The 16,723-nt window shown below is 42.4% G+C and overlaps 1 pseudogene; it reads left to right on the top strand.

Annotated features, from left to right (window-relative positions):
- Nucleotides 1–16,723, top strand: part of LOC129060662 (large ribosomal subunit protein eL8-like) — a 39,578-nt pseudogene that overhangs the window by 12,468 nt on the left and 10,387 nt on the right.

Genomic DNA, 16,723 nt, shown 5'->3' on the forward strand with positions numbered 1-16,723 from the left:
AGGATTACAGGCACCTGCCACCATGTCCGGCTACTTTTTGTATTTTTAGTAGAGACAGGGTTTCACCTCGTTCACCAGGCTGGTCTCGAACTCCTGACCTTGTGACCCACCCACCTCGGCCTCCCAAAGTTCTGGTATTACAGGCGTGAGCCACCATGCCCAGCCTTGAAACTCCAGTTTCAGCCAGTGGGATGGGTACTTTAACTCTGGCTAGGGCTTCTCTAAATGCTTCCTCTGTGGGCATCGGCTCAGTTCTTCCTGGTATTGGCAGCGCTGATTTCCAATGCAGAGTTCCACAATGACTGCATTCTCCTTATCCTAGGTACACAGATTCGTGCCATGTGGCCACTGCCAGTGGGTGGGGGTAGGATAATGTCAGCAATTCAATCTGTCTTTCCTACCCTCTTCAGTGTTTCCTTCTGTCGTATGGTATTAAAACTAGGTACTATGATTGCTCAGCTGATTTTTTGTTTTTGTTTTTGTTTTTTTTGAGATGGAGTCTCGTTCTGTTGCCCAGGCCAGAGTGCAGCAGCATGATCTCAGTTCACTGAAACCTCCACCTCTCAGGTTCAAGTGATTCTCCTGCCTCAGCCTCCTGAGTAGCTGGGACTGCAGGTGCACACCACCACACCCAGCTAATTTTTTGTATTTTTAATAGAGACGAGATTTCACCATATTGACCAGGCTAGTCTCAAACTCCTGACCTCGTGATCTGCCTGCCTCAGCATCCCAAAGTGCTGGGATTACAGGTGTGAGTCACTGCACCTGGCTTGATTTTTGGTTCTTATGAAGGTACTCTGTTGGGTAGATTATTAAATTTGGTGTAACTGTAGGGAGGTCAGTCAGTGGAGGCATCGAATCAGCCATCTTGGTCTGCCTGCTTCCCTGACATCAGTTTTCTGGGCTAGATATTTTCAGGTCATCTCAAACCTGTTCTCAGGATGCATGTTGTCTGGAATTCTGTCTGTGTGTATATGTGTGTGTGTTTTGCAATTAAAGACACTAGTCCAAGTTTATTCTTTAGAATCTGTAGTCAGTTGCTACACCTCTTGTCTGTCTGTGGTATTGCAGTCTCTCTGGTGCTATAACAATCATGTATCTTTGGTCATAGTTGACCCAACCTGTCATTCAAATTGTACCATCAGGCCCAGCACGGTGGCTTTTGTCTGTAATCCCAGCAATTTGGGAGGCCAAGGCAGGTGGATCCCCTTGAGGTCAGGAGTTCGAGACCAGCCTTGCCAACATGGTGAAACCCCATATCTACTAAAAATACAAAATTAGCTGGGCTTGGTGGCAGGTGCATGTAATCCCAGCTACTCAGGAGGCTGAGGCAGGAGAATCATTTGAACCCGGGAGGCAGAGGTTCAGTGAGCTAAGATTGCCCTACTGCACTCCAGCCTGGGCAACAGAGCAAGACTCTGTCTCAAAAAATAATAAAATAAAATTAATAGGTGTACAATCATTCTCTTCAGCACTTTATCCTGGGAGACAGAAACCAGTCTATGGACAACCCTCCAAAAGCCAAAAGTGTGAACCCATTCCACTATTCTTGTTTTCTTCTCAGGGAGAAGCCAGGAGTTGGGAGTTTGCTCTTAAAGGCACCATGTTGTTTTAGGGAGGAGGAAGGTCTGTGGTGGGTAAATGTAACAAACTTTACTTCCTCTTCTATGTAGCTCTTTTTAAGCATTGTCCACACTGCAATGCTGCAAACTGTTTACTGGTTTTTAGAGTTCTCACATAAGCAATTTTGTCAGTATAGTTTTGTTCAGTGTATCTGTGAAGGAGTTAGGGCCCATTGTATCTTATTCTGCTCACTTGCTGGTGTGCTTGGTATCATTTTGTATATTAGATTTGTAAATATATTTACCTGAGTCTAGCAAGTGGCATACTTTATTTTGTTTTGTTTTTCATTTCTTTAAGCTGTGTCTTTTCATGACACTCAAGACCTTTCGCCAGAGCAGGGCATAAAAGATTCGTCCCAAGAAGTGTTACAGGGAAGAAATGAAAGCTCCGGCCTTGAGAATTCACAGTTAAGGAAAGATAGTGAAAGTGTGAGTGCATGTGAAGGACAGAAAGAATGTAGTAATGAACTTAGCCAATGTTCATCAGCTACACAAGAAAGACTTGAGATGCAATAAGCATGTAACAGTCTTCAGTAAATCATCAAACCTGAATGGACATAAGACAAAACATACTGGAGAGAAACCCTACAAATGTAAACAATGTGGCAAAATCTTTAAATGTTGCTCAAATCTTCCTAAACATAACAGAATTCATACTGGAGAGAAACCCAACAAATATGGGGAATGTGGCAAAGCCTTTACCCAGTGTGCTAACCTTTATAAACATAAGAGAATTCATACCAGTGAGAAACCCTACAAATGTGAAAAATGTGGCAAGTCTTTAACCAGTGCTCAAATTTTACTGAGCATAAGAAAATTCACACTGGAGAGAAACCCTACAAGTGTAAAGTATGTGGCAAAGCCATTACCCGGGGCCCAAACCTTACTGTACAGGAGAGAATTCATACTGGGGAGAAACCCTACAAATGTAAAAAAATGTAGCAAAGCCTTTACGCGGTGCACTTACCGTATTATGCATGAGAGAACTCATACTGGAGAGAAACCCTACTGTTAGGGACAAGCTGCCCCAGGAAGCTTCTTGGTGCAGCTGACCCTTCCCCCAAATGCTTAACAGCTGCATTCCTAAACCCTTATCTAGGTGTAAGGGATAATTGGAAGGACAGCTGAGAAAGGAATGAGGCCAGTAGACCCAAGTTGAGGCAAGCTGATTTATTGTCAGTCCTGTCGGGCTACCTCCTGACAAAAGCAAAGGAGGCAGCCCTGCTTACAGACTACAGCAGGGCTTTATAGGGCAAGGAACTGGATCAGGGTAGGGGAGCTCAGTTGGGTATGCAGGAGGCTGAATCGGGGTGGGGAAGCTGATCTGGGTGTGCAGGAGGGCTGAGTTGGGGGTGCAGGCGTCTTGACTGCATCCTGCAGATGTTTTTGCCAGCTTTGTTATGCAAGGTGAGCAGATGTGTTAACCACATCCTGTAACTGCCTGGACAGTTACTGGAGAGGTCAGTGAAGGGGGGTTTGTATTTAACCCTGGGGGAACTGTGCGGAGGTCACAGAGGACTGCATTGTAAGACCCATGGGAAGAGGGGAGGGGAACAGCCTGGTCGGGGTGACCCTAACAGTGAATAACCAACTGAAAACTTGGGTTAATAACCAATTAACACAATGTGTTATTCTTTATGGCTTTTCTTTGTTGGTTTTCTTTGCTGATAGTAGTAATATAGAATTAAGAAAATTCCTTTTTTCCTCTTTTATTTTTAGAAATTATAGATTTTTTTAAATGTTTTGAATAAACTACAATTGGCTTTGTTGTTTTTGCTAATAATTTTTCTTCATGTATAGGCTCATTCTCTCAAATACTAAGTTTTGCTTATGAATTCATTGGCTAATCCATCTCACAATAATTTTTTTTAAAGTAGTTACGACTAAGGCACAACCAGCAGAGAAAGCACAAAATATTAGGAAGATCCTTTTAATAATGTTTATGTCTTAACTTAGATAACCGCAGTTGTACATAACAGGGCAAGTTCAGCCTCAGGGTGTATTTATATAGCATACAACTGAGCCCTTAACATAACACTTTCAGGAGTGAAATCTGAAATAAGTCTTTGTAGGCCAGGTGCGGTGGCTCACACCTATAATCCCAGCACTTTGGGAGGCCGAGGCGGGCAGATCACCTGAGGTCAGGAGTTCGAGACCAGCCTGACCAACATGGAGAAACCCCTTCTCTACTAAACATAAAAAAATTAGGCCGGGCGCGGTGGCTCACGCCTGTAATCCCAGCACTTTGGGAGGCCGAGGCGGGCGGATCATGAGATCAGGAGATCGAGATCATCCTGGCTAACACGGTGAAACCCCGTCTGTACTAAAAATACAAAAAATTAGCCGGGCAAGGTGGCGGGCACCTGTAGTCCCAGCTACTCGGGAGGCTGAGGCAGGAGAATGGTGTGAACCCCAGAAGGCGGAGCCTGCAGTGAGCCGAGATCGCGCCACCGCACTCCAGCCTGGGCAACAGCGAGACTCCGTCTTAAAAAAAAAAAAAAAAAATTAGCTGGGCATGGTGGTGCATGCCTGTAATCCCAGCTTCTCGGCAGGCTGGGGCAGGAAAATCACTTGAACCCAGGAGGCAGAGGTTGTGGTGAGCCAAGATTGCACCATTGCACTCCAGCCCAGGCAACAAGAGCGAAACTCCCATCTCAGCAAAAGAAAAAGAAGTATTTGTTTGAAGAATTTGTGGCCAGAAATCCTAAAAGAGCCTCATAAGAAAACTGATTTATCCAAAACCCAGTTCAGAGGCAAGAAAAGCATTATGTAAACATCATATACAAAGAATTACGAGTCGAAGTAACATCAGTCTTCCCAATATCAGCAGTTGAAGAAAGAACAATACCTTTACAATCCTGAGAGAAACTTTTTTTCATTCCAGAATTCTATACCCAGCTAAACTATCCGTCAAGACTGCAAGCAGAGGCCTGGCGTGGTGGCTCATGCTTGTAATCCCAGCACTTTGGGAGGCCAAGGTGGGCAGATCATGAGGTCAGGAGTTCAAGACTAGCCTGGCCAATATGGTGAAACCCCATCTCTACTAAAAATACAAAAATTAGCCAGGCATGGTGGTGCACACCTGTAGTCCCAGCTACTCGGGAGGCTAAGGCAGAAGAATCTCTTGAACCCGGGAGGTAGAGGTTGCAGTGAGCCAAGATCATGCCACTGCACTTCAGCCTGGGTGACAGAGTGAGATTCTGTCTCAAAAAAAAAAAAAAAAAAAAAAGACTGAGAGCAGAATAAAACATTTTCATGTATTTTAGTTCACAACAATGTACCTCATTTGCACCCTTTCTCAGGAATCCACTGAGACGTATTTTCTAGGTATGAGAAAGTAGATCAAAAAGGAGTAGATGGGCGGGGAGTGGTGGCTCACACCTGTAATCCCAGCACTTTGGGAGGCAGAAGCAGGCAGATCACTTGATCTCAGGAGTTCGAGATCAGCCTGGCCAACATGGCGAAACCCTGTCTCTACTAAAAATACAAAAATTAGCTGGGCATGGTGGCAGGCGCCTCTAATTCCAGCTATTTGGGAGGCTGAGGCATGAGAATAGCTTGAACTTGGGAGGCAGAAGTTGCAGTGAGCTGAGATTGCACCACTGCACTCCACCCTGGGTAATGGAGTGAGACTCTATCTCAAAAAAAAAAAAAAAAAAAAGTAGATATGTATCTGTGTTGTGGAAGATGCACCCCAAGGTAATATCAAAGGAACCATGGGATGTGCCTATAATCCCAGCCACTGGGGAGGCTGGGCCAGAGGATCATTTGAGCCCAGGAATTCAAGACCAGTTGGGCAATATGGTAAGACTCTGTCTTAAAACAAAACGAAAAACAAAACCAAAAAGATAACAGCATAGAGAATTATCAAGACTATGACAAAAGAAAGCCGCAAGAGTGATGTCCAGCATATCTGATGGACAGCAGTCACTGCAGACTGGATTAAGTAGAGCACTCATCTGACAAGGAATTAATAATCACAATATATAAGGAATGCAACCAGTTCTTTGGAAAAATATCTAATAATCCAATTTAAAATGGGCAAAAGATCTCAATAGACATTTCTCAAGACATACAGATGGCAAACAGGTATATGAAAAGGTGCTCAACATCACTGATCATCAGAGAAATGCAAATCAAAACTATCACCTCACCCTAGTTAAAATGGCTTTTATCCAAAAGATAGGCAATAACAAATGCTGGCAAAGAGGATGTGGAGAAGAGGGAATTCTCGTACACTGTTGGTGGAAATGTAAATTACCACAGCCACTATGGAGGTTTGGAGGTTCTTCAAAAAACGAAAAATAGAGCTATCATATGACCCAGCAATTTCACTGCCAGATATATTCCCAAAAGAAGAGAAATCAGTATTTCAAAGAGATATCTGTACCCCATGTTTATCACAGCACAATAACCAAAATTTGGCAGTAACCTAAGTGTATGTCAACAGATGAATGGATAAAGAAAATATGGTACTTACACACAATGGAATACTATTTAGCCATAAAAAAGAATGACATCCTGTCATTTGCAACAACTTGGATGGAACTGGACATCATTACGTTAAATGAAATAAACCAGGCATAGAAAAACAAACTTGGCATGTTCTCACTCGTTTGTGGGTGCTAAAAATTAAAACAATTGAACTCATGGAAATAGAGAGTAGAATGGCAATTACCAGATGCTGGGAAGGAGAGTAGGGGTTGGGAAGGCAGAGTGGATAGTTAATGAGTATAAAAAAACAGCAAGAATAAATAAGATCGAGTATTTGATAGCACAACAGGGTAACTTCTGCTATCAGTAACTCAATAATAATTTAATTGCACATTTAAAAATAGCTAAAAGACGACAGGCATGGTGGCTTACACATGTAATCCCAGCACTTTGGGAGGCTGAGACAGGCAAATCATTTGAGGTGAGGAGTTTGAGACCAGCCTGGCCAACATGGAGAAACGCCGTCTCTACTAAAAATACAAAAATTAGCCTGGCTTGGTGGCACTCACCTTTAATCCCAGCTACTCAGGAGGCTGAGGGAGGAGAATCGCTTGAACCTAGGAGGCGGAGGCTGCAGTGAGCCAAGATCATGCCACTGCACTCCAGCCTGGGTGACAAAGCAAGACTCTGTCACAAAAAGAAAAAAAAAAAAACTAGAAGTATAATTGGATTGTTTGTAACACAAGGAATAAATGCCTGAGATGATTGATACCCCATTTACCCTGATATGACTATTATGCATTGCATGCCTGTATCAGAATATCTCATGTAACCCATAAATATATACACCTACTCTGTACTCAGAAAGATTTTGAAAAACAAGAAGTAGGCTGGGCATGATGGCTCACGCCTGTAATCCCAGCACTTTGGGAAGCCAAGGTGGGCAGATCATGAGGTCAGGTGACCGAGACCATCCTGGCTAACACGGTGAAACCCCGTCTCTACTAAAAATACAAAAAATTCGCTGGGCGTGGTGGCATGTATCTGTAATCCCAGCCACTCGGGAGGCTGAGGCTGGAGAATCGCTTGGACCCAGGAGGCGGAGGTTGCAGTGAGCCTTGATCACACCACTGCACTCCACCCTGGGCATCAGAGTGAGACTCAGTCCCCCCAAAAAATAAAAAATAAAATAAAACCAAGAAGTAGAGCACTATTGGGAGGTCATTCCCAGGTAAATGAGAAAAAGAAACAGAAACAGATTGTCTGATATGTGTGATCATAGCAAGAGGAATTATAGTTCTGTCAGAAGACTTATAGATGAACTAGTGATATGTGCATAAAAAACTAATAGCCCGCCCGGGCGCGGTGGCTCACGCCTGTAATCCCAGCACTTTGGGAGGCTGAGGCGGGTGGATCACGAGGTCAGGAGATCGAGATCATCCTGGCTAACAAGGTGAAACCTGTCTCTACTAAAAATACAGAAAATTAGCCAGGTGTGGTAGCGGGCGCCTGTAGTCCCAGCTACTTGGGAGGCTGAGGCAGGAGAATGGCGTGAACCTGGGAGGCGGAGCTTGCAGTGAGCAGAGATTGTGCCACTGCACTCCAGCCTGGGTGACAGACTGAGACTCTGTCTCAAAAAAACAAAACAAAACAAAAAAACTAATAGCCCAAAAAAGGCAATGCTTAATGCTAAGAGTTAAAAGAAATGTGTCCAATTGTTAATATCTGATTGTTACTGATTGTTGGTTTAATCAGAGATTGCTATGTGACTCTATTGAGAAGGTCAGGGGAGAAGTGTATGGGACAGAGGTATGTGTTGAGGCATGTTGGAGAACTAAATCCTCACTTTCCTTAGTAGGAAGTGACTAGATAATGTCTAACAGTGAAAGATGAAGAAACATCAGTATAAGCATGTTTGATTTTATAAACTAAGTACATGTCTGTCCTTTCTTTCTTTCCTTCCTTCCTTCTTTCCTCTTTTTTCTTTCTTTCTTTTTTTTTTTTTTGAAACAGAGTTTCACTCTTGTTGCCCAGGCTGGAGTGCAGTGGCATAATCTTGGTTCACTGCAACCTCCGTTTCCCAGGTTCAAGCGATTCTCCTGCCTCAGCCTCCCGAGTAGCTGGGACTACAGGCATGCGCCACCATGCCCGACTAATTTTGTATTTTTAGTAGAGATGGAATTTCACCATGTTGGTCAGGCTGGTCTTGAACTCCCAACCTCAGGTGATCTGGCCACCTTGGTCTCCCAAAGTGCTGGGATTAGAGGCATGAGCCACTGTGCCTGGCCAGTACGTGTATTTCTTAGAGGCAAAGAATTTTTTTTTTAAATCCAGAGTTAAGAGAAATAAATTATAGAATATTTTAAAAGTATGTGTACCTATTATTTTGAAATTCCTCTGGTTATTTATTTGACAGTCTTACTGCCTTTCTTCCTAAGACATAATTTCTGTTTTTGGGACATTCAGAAAGTGTGGTTAGCAAACCACAATTCTTCCATTTTAGAATGGCATTATGAAACCTTTTTTAGAGGACTTAAGACATTAATTTTAAAACTAATTTTGTTCAAAATAACATAATTTCATTGACTGCATAGCAAATTGTTCCAAATATATTTTAATAACTTTCTGACCAAACAAAATCAGAAGATGATTCTTAAGTTCAGTTTGAGCCCATTAAAAATAGTCATCTGGGTGCAGTGGCTCATGCCTGTAATCCCAACAGGAGGCCAAGACAGGAGGATGGCCTGAGGCCAGGAGTTCAAGACCAGCCTGGGCAGCATAGCGAGACCCCCATCTCTACAAAATAAAATAATTAGCCAGGTATGGTGACACAGGCCTGTAGTCCCAGCTACTTGGGAGGCTGAGGTAGGAGGCTCACTTAAGTCTGGGAGGTTGAAGCTGCAGGGAGCTATGATCATGCCACTGTACTCCAGTATGAGCAACAGAGTGACATCCTGTCTCATAAACAAATAAAAGAATAGCCAATGCAAAGCCTGTCTTACTAATGCAAAAATATTTTCCAGATAGAATATTTATTTAAAGTATTATTTTTCTGTGTGTGTAACAGTAATAACACTTTAAAACAACAACAATAAAAAAACTATTTTAGCAATTTTTAAATAAGGTTTATGAATAACAGTAAGTCAGGGGCCTTTTGCCATAACTCAGATAATTAAAATAATTACCTGCTGAACACATATTACATGAATTATAATGAAAAAGAAGGACTCCAAGATTCAGAGTCAAAGACTTGCACTCAAATTCTGGCTTCATCATCAACTGGATGATTTGGAGTACGTCATTTTATTTGTTTGAGCTTCCATTTTGTCATCCATCAAGCACCTAGACTGTATCAGGCACTATTTTAGGCACAGGGACACAGTAGTCATTGTGTGGTCTGTGCCATCATGGAGCTTACACTCGAAAGGGAAGAATTATCCCAACGCTTTGGGAGGTCGAGGCAGGAGGATCTCTTGAGACCAGGAGTTTGAGACCAGCCTGGTCACCATAGCAAGACCCCATCTCTGTAAAATAAAATAAAATAAAGGAGGGAAAGAGGAGTACCAGAGGACAATGTATGTTGAAGTTTGAAAGCTGCAGTAAGGAGTTTTTGGTTGTATTTGAGATAAGCCACAGGATTGTTTAAGGAGAGGAGTAACTGATCTGATTTACTCTGGTGGCTGTTTTCAGAAGGAATTACGAGGGCATAAGAGAAGAAAGAGAAAGTAGAGAAACCTGTTTTAAGGCTATTGTAGTAGTGAGGTATGACGGTGGCTTGGATTACAATGACTGCAAAGGAACTAGAGATAGACACAGTGGATTGACTTTGGGCTAGAATGCAGAGGTAGAGTTAAGCGAATTTGTGATGCATTAGTCAGGAAAAGAGGAAAGAGAAATCAAGAATTTTGCCTGGCTTTTCTTTTTATAACATAAGCAAATAGGTAAATGATTTTGTGAAATGGAGAAATCTGTGGGAAGAGCAGGTTCAGTGGTGGATATCAAGGACTTAGTTTTGGACTTGTTGAGTATGTAATGACTACTAACTTCTAGGAAAAAAACATCAAGATGGCAGCTGGAGCTATGAGTCTGAAGTTTTGGGGAGAATTTGAGCAGAAGGTATCCTTTGATTAGCATTAGTATATAGGAGATACATAAAGCCATGGGACTGGATGAGATCATCTAGGTAAGATGTGCACATGGGGAAATCTGTGGGGTTCAGAACGAAGCCCTGGGCCAGAGAAGGAAGAACCAGATGCTAGAAATCAAGAACCAAGAACCAAGGAAGGAGATTGAGAAGAAAGAGGCTTCATAGTTGAAAGAAAGCCAGGAGAATGTGGTAACACCGAAGCGAAAAGAAGAGTTTCAAGGAGGGTATGAACCCACTGGTCAGCTGGGTCAAAGGCTGCTGGAAAGTTCCAGAAGGTATGGCCCAAAAAGTGAGCGATGAATGTGGCAACAAGGAGGTCACTGATGACCTCAACGAGGGCAGTTTGGGTGCAGTGGTGTCGACACAATCGAGTGGGCTAAGGAAGAGATGGGAGGTGAATGAGAATGTAGTGACCATAGGCAATGCTTTCAATTCTGCAGTGAAAAGGAACAGACAAATGGAAAGGTAGCCAGAAAGAAATGTGGGGTCAAGAGAAGTTGTTTTGTTTTTAAAAAATGAAAAATGTGGCCGGGCACAGTGGCTCATGCCTATAATCCGAGCACTTTGGGAGGCTGAGGCGGGCGGATCACGAGGTCAGGAGATCAAGACCACCTTGCTAAGATGGTGAAACCCTGTCTGTACTAAAGATACAAAAAAAAAAATAGCCGGGCGTGGTGGTGGGCGCCTGTAGTCCCAGCTACTTGGGAGGCTAAGGCAGGAGAATGGCATGAACCTGGGAGGCGGAGCTTGCAGTGAGCGGAGATCACGCCACTGCACTCCAGCCTGGGCTACAGAGCGAGACTCTGTCTCAAAAAAAAAAAAAAGAAAGAAAATGTTAGCGTAGGTTTCCTTTCAGATAGGAATGATGCGTAAAGGAAGGGAAATCAGTGATGTAAGAGAGAGGCAGTAATAGTTATAAATCATGTTTTAAAAATCCTGACAGGTGAATAATTAAATACAAGTCTCTTACATTATATGAAAAACTTTCAACATGAAGTCTCCTTAATTGTGAATGGTTCTATGAAAATTTCTGGTATTTTGTTAGCATCTCATTCCTTATATCCAAATATTTAACCTTGAGTTTATGTGTATCCATTTTATTGCTTCCTAAGAGTTTAGATTTCTCCATAATTCCTTTTTGTCACATATAGTAAGTTTGTGTCCACATGAGACATTATTGTGTTGTGATTTTGAGGTCAAGTCTTGGAGTCAGATTGACTTGGATTAAATTTCAGCTCAGCTGAGTGATAACTCTGTGGCCTTGGGAAAAGTTAACTAAAATCTCTGAGCTGCAGTGTCCTTTTCTATCAAAAGTTAACAGTAATACCTATTTCATTAGGTTGTTGTGAGGATTGAAAAAGAAAATATATACAAAGTTTCTGACCTGTAGTAAGCATTCCATAAATAACAGCTGTTACTATCATTATTATCATTATTCCATAGGCAAATAAAAAAGCAAAGTGAAAAAATATTCATAAAGAAATTTACAATTTAAGAGTTAACCTGTGAATTCAATAAATGACAGAAATTTTCTTATGAACCAACCAAGTAATCTTTAACTTTGCTTTCATGCAGATTTCATTTAACTATGCTTTAAGTGTTTTGAAACTAGATAGAGGTGTGAACATACAAAACACCACTGAATTGAACACTTGAACACTTTATTTTATTTTTAATTTTTTTTAGAGACAAGGTCTCACTCTGTCATCCAGGCTGGGGTGTAGTGGCCTGATCATAGCTCACTGCAGCCTTGAACTCCTGGGCTCAAGTGATACCCCAAACTCAGGGGTACTACAATCTGGTACTACAAGCATGTGTCACCATGCCTGGTTAATTTTTTTTATTTTATGTAGACACAGGGTCTCACTTTGTTGACCAGGCTAGTCTTGAACTCCTGGGCTCAAACAATCCTCCTGCCTTGGCCTCCCAAAGTGCTGGGATTACAGATGTGAGCCACTGTGCCTGGCCCACTTAAAAACACTTTAAAATGGTTAATTTTATGTTATGTGAAATTTCACCTCAATTAAAAAAATACAGTGAACACCTATTATGTGCCTTATTTTGTTTAAAAGTTATGGCCACAATGAACTTTCTTTTCCTTTCCTGGTCAAAAATACCAAATTAAAGTGGATATTAACAGGTGACAGATGATAGATAGATAGATAGACAGATAGATAAAGGTTTAAGGGTTAAATCTGTCCCCAAAGATAAGAGCTTTAAAACCTCAATACTCTTTCCCAGGCAGGACCAAGGACTCCAGGTATAGGCCAGCAGTAAATACAAGGTATAGCCAGGCAGCAACGGCAAAGTAGGGCACAGTTACAAGTAAGGATCGAGACTGACATTTTAGACAAAAGAGCAGAAATTCAGGAGAGGGTCCTGTGAGGAAAGCGGACTTGGCAGAAGTCTTAAGCAGCACCAGGGAGAGCTCCCAGCCCAAAATATATCCGCTCTTGCTATATGCTAAGAAGCTGCCCATTTTCCTCCAGAACTAAGGTCTTCCCCAGGTTGTCCTGCCTTTGAAGCAGGGCCATTATGGACTTAAGGATCTTTCTGACCTCCAGTGACGGGATCCACATCTGCTCCCACACAAGAGTCTTTGGTCAAGCTCTCAGGGATCTGCCTTTCCACCGAGCTCCAATTCTACCTAGAACATTGCTCCTCGAAGTGTGATCTTTGCAGAAGAACACAAGCTCCTCTACTGTGTTAGGAATGCAGAGTTCAAGGGTCCCAACCCAGGTCTATAAAATCAGAATCTGCATTTTAACAAGACTTCCTGCTGATTTGTGTGCACATTTAAGTCTGAGAAGTACTGGCCTAGAGAATGTGACCCCAGCAGAACTTGGCAGAGCATGTTTCTCAAGAGCCTTCGTTGGCTTCTTCACTGGACGAGTGATCCTGGGGGTAGGAACCCTGTCATTAAAATCACTGGGATTATACAATAAATCATATAAAGCACTGGGAAGAAATGTGATAAAAATGAAGAAACAAAAGGAAAAATTATCTCTAGGATGATATCTGGTATGCAACAATATGCAACTGGTATTTGGTGTAAAATGTGTTTGTTTTTCCATTAGACTCAGCTGTCCTAATTTGAAAGAGCTTCCAAAAATAACAGTTGCTATTTAGCTTCCCTTAGTTAAGAGTTGTTTAATTTTGTTAGACAAGTTAATTCTCATCACTGCAACAGGAAGAACAATGTCATGAACCCACAAAAGATATCCCCACCTACATATGGTCACAGTGGCATAAGCTGGGGACACCATGACTAAAGGCATGTCCTAGTCATTTAAACTTACCAGGGTATAATGGGGATCGCCAGAATCAGTGCTAGAAGCTCCATGTAAGAGATGTGTTTCCTGCTTGTGTTTGCTTCTTGGATTTTAATTTCCCAGCAGGAACATTTTTGCCCTGCTTCTTAGATAGCAGTCCCTAAAGAGTTATTCTCTATTTTTATCCTGAAATGGATTTTCTAGGCCATCATTTCAGGTAAATTCTCTGTGAATCAATCCAGTATGCGTGAGGCACTGGCTCTGAGTCCAGCTCTGGGCTAGGGAGTGTGAAGGGGAAAGGGGCTGGGTGGCAAGACCCAAAATACATTCCAGCTGCACAATCTCTACCCTCTAGAGGGGCAGAGCTATTGTTTTTTGGTTTCTTTGCTTGTTTGTTTTTTGTTTTTTAGATGGAGTCTCACTCTGTCACCCAGGCTGGAGTGCAGTGGCGTGATCCCGGCTCACTGCAAACTCCAGCTCCCAGGAGCAATTCTCAAGCGATTCTCCTCCCTCAGCCTCCCAAGTAGCTGGGATTACAGGTGCCTCATGCCCAGCTAATTTTTGTATTTTTAGTAGAGATGGGGTTTCACCATGTTGGCCGGGCTGGTCTCCAACTCCTGACCTCAGGTGATCTGCCCGCCTTGGCCTCCCAAAGTGCTGGGATTACAAGCGTGAGCCACTGCGCCTGGCCTGTTGTTTTTTTTAATAGACTTCAAAAACAGGAAACCATTGGGAAGAAATGAAAGAGAGGGTAATGAAGTACTAAATAATGTGGTTCACACTTCAAGTACTATAGAAGGTTAGAAAAGCATGAGTTCTTTCCTATGAAAAGAAGAGAGGAAAGCTTAAAAATGGTCCCTGATGAATGTGTTGCAATTTCATACATAGAAGAGACATTAGGGGAAGTTTCTAGGGAGGAAACAGGGAGTGCAAAGGCACAAAGGTGAGAGTTATTTAATATCTCTTATTTTACCTTCCACTTCCCTAAATGAGAAGAAGAATAACAGGATTTGTTTTAGTTAAATCATAGGTTTTTATGAGAGGATTAAATGAGATGGTTTTTGTAATTGCTTTATAGATTAAAGGGTTATTCCAATTATTCCTTACTACTGTTGTTATTATCATTGTTGTGGGCATGCCTACTGTGTTTAGGACATTACCTTAGGCCTATGGATAATCAAACTAATGAAATGACTTCAGTAACCAACTACAGTGACTTAAAACCGGAATAGCAATTTCTGATTTCTACAACTTACAATAAAACCAGCCAAGATATTTGAATCAGTCTTATGTGTGAGACTTTTTTTTTCTATAGTCAGTCTGTTCAGAAATCAAATTACAGATCAGCAGGATAATGATGACAATATTAACACTGGCCATCATTAATTGTATAGCAATGGACTGGGCTCTCTGCACACATGCCCTTGCTAATTCCTCACAGCAGCCCTGTGAGGAGGAGACATCACCCCCATTCTGCAGGAAAGGAAGCTGGGGCTCAGAGAATTTAAATAACCTATCCATCTTCACAACTAGTAAATGATGAGCCTGAATTTAAACACGTTTGTCTGGCTTCAAAGCCTAAGCTGTTTCCCCGTGTTACCAGATACGAACAGGAAATCACAGCAAGAAAAGTCGCTCTTTAAGGTTTCTCCTACCATGTCTGGGTAACATGAACAGCAAACTGGGAGGAAAAAAATAGCTGAATACATGAACTAAACTGAACATTGCACCAAGCTTTGTAACTTGGATCGAGCTATTGATTAGACCAGATTCTAACACCCTTCCTAACCTTTTTTACTCTACTCTTGGGGAGAATGGATTCAAGAGAACCAACCAGTTTACCCCTGTAAATTACAGAATGTTGTCTTCTAAACAGGAAATGGGGTTATAGCTGATTAACTTGATTGGTTGTAAAACTCAGTTAGATAAATTACATCCAAAGCCCCTCTTCTCCACATAAGGTAGCTTTTCTGTTGTCACTGTTTGTTGCCTCTGCCCCCATAGCTCATTTCTCATCACAGCCTCACAACTACCTCACAGCTCACATCCTGCCCTCAATATGCTTGCACTGTGAAGAGAATGCTACCATATTTGTTCTCTAGAAGAGAAAAAAGTATCAGCTGTCTTCCTGATAAAGTTAGATTTAAAAACCTTTTTTATTTTTATTTATTTATGTATTTATTTTGGAGACAGAGTCTCACTCTGTTGCCCAGGCTAGAGTGCAATGGCGCAATCTCAGCTCACTGAAACCTCTGCCTCCTGGGTTCATGCAATTCTCCTGCCTCAGCCTCCCAAGTAGTTGGGATTACAGGCATGAGCCATCATGCCTGGCTAATTTTTTTGTATTTTTAGTAGAGATGGGGTTTCACCATGTTGGCCAGGCTGGTCTCGAACTCCTGACCTCAAATGATCTGTCCCCCGCGGCCTCCCAAAGTGCTGAGATTACAGGTGTGAGCCACCACACCCAGCCAGAAAACCTTTAAAAAAAAAAAAAAATATATATATATATATATATAGCTACATTGATCATAAAGTAAGTTGAACACTTAAGAGGTTGAGGAGGGAACATTAAGAAAACCAAGTAAATATGAAAGGGGAGGTGACAGGTTGGTATGGCATGTGACCACTAACTCAGCATCCTCAGGCTCTGAGAGGGACAGAATCAGAATATGGAGAGCACAGCCTGGGCATTCAGCACACATCCATCTGGACTTTCAGCAAGCTGACTCACTTTCTATCTATAGCATCCCTCGTTTTATTTATTTATTTATTTATTTTAGATGGAGTCTCGCTCTGTTGCCCAGGCTGGAGTGCAATGGTGCGATCTCGGCTCACTGCAAGTTCTGCCTCCCGGGTTCATGCCATTCTCTTGCCTTAGCCTCCTGAGTAGCTGGGACTACAGGCACCTGCCACCACGCCCAGCTAATTTTTTGTATTTTTTAGTAGAGATGGGGTTTCACTGTGTTAGCCAGGATGGTGTTGATCTCCTGACCTCATGATCCGCCAGCCTAATTTCCCAAAGTGCTGGGATTACAGGCGTGAGCCACCGCGCCCGGACTTATCTTTTTTTAAAAAATGTATTTCCTGGGATTCTTTCAGGGCAACCACAGAAGTGCCTTAGCTCCTTCCCCATGTCTCCCCCTACCCCAGCCCCCATCACCTTCTTTAGTGATTCAGGGCATAGCACCAGATGCAGACACGACAGCACAAGTCTAGGATGGGAACTCTTTGGCTGCTTACTTGCAGAA

The sequence above is a fragment of the Pongo abelii genome, chromosome 6 (genome assembly GCF_028885655.2).
Source record: "Pongo abelii isolate AG06213 chromosome 6, NHGRI_mPonAbe1-v2.0_pri, whole genome shotgun sequence".
Classification (NCBI taxonomy): Eukaryota; Metazoa; Chordata; class Mammalia; order Primates; family Hominidae; genus Pongo; species Pongo abelii.